Genomic DNA, 2,548 nt, shown 5'->3' with positions numbered 1-2,548 from the left:
AAAAAGAGGCTTTTTACTGATATTTGGTGTTTTGGATTTGACATGCTCTGTACTATGACATTGGGCATCGGCCTTGGCAGACGACGTTGCTGGCATTTCATCGTCTCGGCCATGACTAGTGGCAGCAGCTTCAGCACGAGGTGGAAGTGGATCTTGATCTTTCCCTAATTTTGGAACCTCAACTTTTTTGTTCTCCATATTTTATAGGCAGAACTAAAAGGCACCTCAGGTAAACAATGGAGATGGATGGATTGGATACTAGTATACAATTATGGACGGACTGCCACGGTTAGGTGGTATAAAAAAACCACGGTTAGGTGGTATATATTATAATAATAATACAATTATGGATGGACGGACTGCCTGCCGACTGCCGACACAGAGGTAGCCACAGCCGTGAACTACCGCACTGTACACTGGTTGATAAAGAGATAGTAGTATACTCGTAACAACTAGTATGACACTATGACGACGGTATAAAGAATGAAAAAAAAACCACGGTTAGGTGGTATATATTATAATAATAATACAATTATGGATGGACGGACTGCCTGCCGACTGCCGACACAGAGGTAGCCACAGCCGTGAACTACCGCACTGTACACTGGTTGATAAAGAGATAGTAGTATACTCGTAACAACTAGTATGACACTATGACGACGGTATAAAGAATGAAAAAAAAACCACGGTTAGGTGGTATATATTATAATAATAATACAATTATGGATGGACGGACTGCCTGCCGACTGCCGACACAGAGGTAGCCACAGCCGTGAACTACCGCACTGTACACTGGTTGATAAAGAGATAGTAGTATACTCGTAACAACTAGTATGACACTATGACGACGGTATAAAGAATGAAAAAAAACCCACGGTTAGGTGGTATATATTATAATAATAATACAATTATGGATGGACGGACTGCCTGCCGACTGCCGACACAGAGGTAGCCACAGCCGTGAACTACCGCACTGTACACTGGTTGATAAAGAGATAGTAGTATACTCGTAACAACTAGTATGACACTATGACGACGGTATAAAGAATGCAAAAAAAACCACAGTTAGGTGGTATATATTATAATAATAATACAATTATGGATGGACGGACTGCCTGCCGACTGCCGACACAGAGGTAGCCACAGCCGTGAACTACCGCACTGTACACTGGTTGATAAAGAGATAGTAGTATACTCGTAACAACTAGTATGACACTATGACGGTATAAAGAATGAAAAAAAAAACCACGGTTAGGTGGTATATATTATAATAATAATACAATTATGGATGGACGGACTGCCTGCCGACTGCCGACACAGAGGTAGCCACAGCCGTGAACTACCGCACTGTACACTGGTTGATAAAGAGATAGTAGTATACTCGTAACAATTAGGATGACACTATGACGGTATAAAGAATGAAAAAAAAACCACGGTTAGGTGGTAGGTATATAATAATAAATAATACAATTCTGGTCGGACGGACTGCCTGCCGTGTGCCGACACAGAGGTAGCCACAGCCGTGAACTACCGCACTGTACACTGGTTGATAAAGAGATAGTAGTATACTCGTAACAATTAGGATGACACTATGACGGTATAAAGAATGAAAAAAAAACCACGGTTAGGTGGTAGGTATATAATAATAAATAATACAATTCTGGTCGGACGGACTGCCTGCCGTGTGCCGACACAGAGGTAGCCACAGCCGTGAACTACCGCACTGTACACTGGTTGATAAAGAGATAGTAGTATACTCGTAACAATTAGGATGACACTATGACGGTATAAAGAATGAAAAAAAAACCACGGTTAGGTGGTAGGTATATAATAATAAATAATACAATTCTGGTCGGACGGACTGCCTGCCGTGTGCCGACACAGAGGTAGCCACAGCCGTGAACTACCGCACTGTACACTGGTTGATAAAGAGATAGTAGTATACTCGTAACAATTAGGATGACACTATGACGGTATAAAGAATGAAAAAAAAACCACGGTTAGGTGGTAGGTATATAATAATAAATAATACAATTCTGGTCGGACGGACTGCCTGCCGTGTGCCGACACAGAGGTAGCCACAGCCGTGAACTACCGCACTGTACACTGGTTGATAAAGAGATAGTAGTATACTCGTAACAATTAGGATGACACTATGACGGTATAAAGAATGAAAAAAAAACCACGGTTAGGTGGTAGGTATATAATAATAAATAATACAATTCTGGTCGGACGGACTGCCTGCCGTGTGCCGACACAGAGGTAGCCACAGCCGTGAACTACCGCACTGTACTGTGTCTGCTGCTAATATAGACTGGTTGATATTTAAAGAGATATTAGTAGTATACAACAATACTATACTGGTGGTCAGGCACTGGTCACCACTCCTGCAGCAAAAGTGTGCACTGTTAATTAATATAATTGTACTCCTGGCTCCTGCTAACAACCTGCAGTGCTCCCCAGTCTCCCCCACAATTAATTATAAGCTTTTAATTTATACATTGATGACTGTGCAGCACACTGGGCTGAGCTGAGTGCACACAGACTG

Source organism: Pseudophryne corroboree, unplaced genomic scaffold (assembly GCF_028390025.1).
Source record: "Pseudophryne corroboree isolate aPseCor3 unplaced genomic scaffold, aPseCor3.hap2 scaffold_901, whole genome shotgun sequence".
NCBI classification, from domain to species: domain Eukaryota; kingdom Metazoa; phylum Chordata; class Amphibia; order Anura; family Myobatrachidae; genus Pseudophryne; species Pseudophryne corroboree.
The sequence above is the reverse complement of the archived record's forward strand: the minus strand, read 5'-3'. Positions refer to the sequence as shown.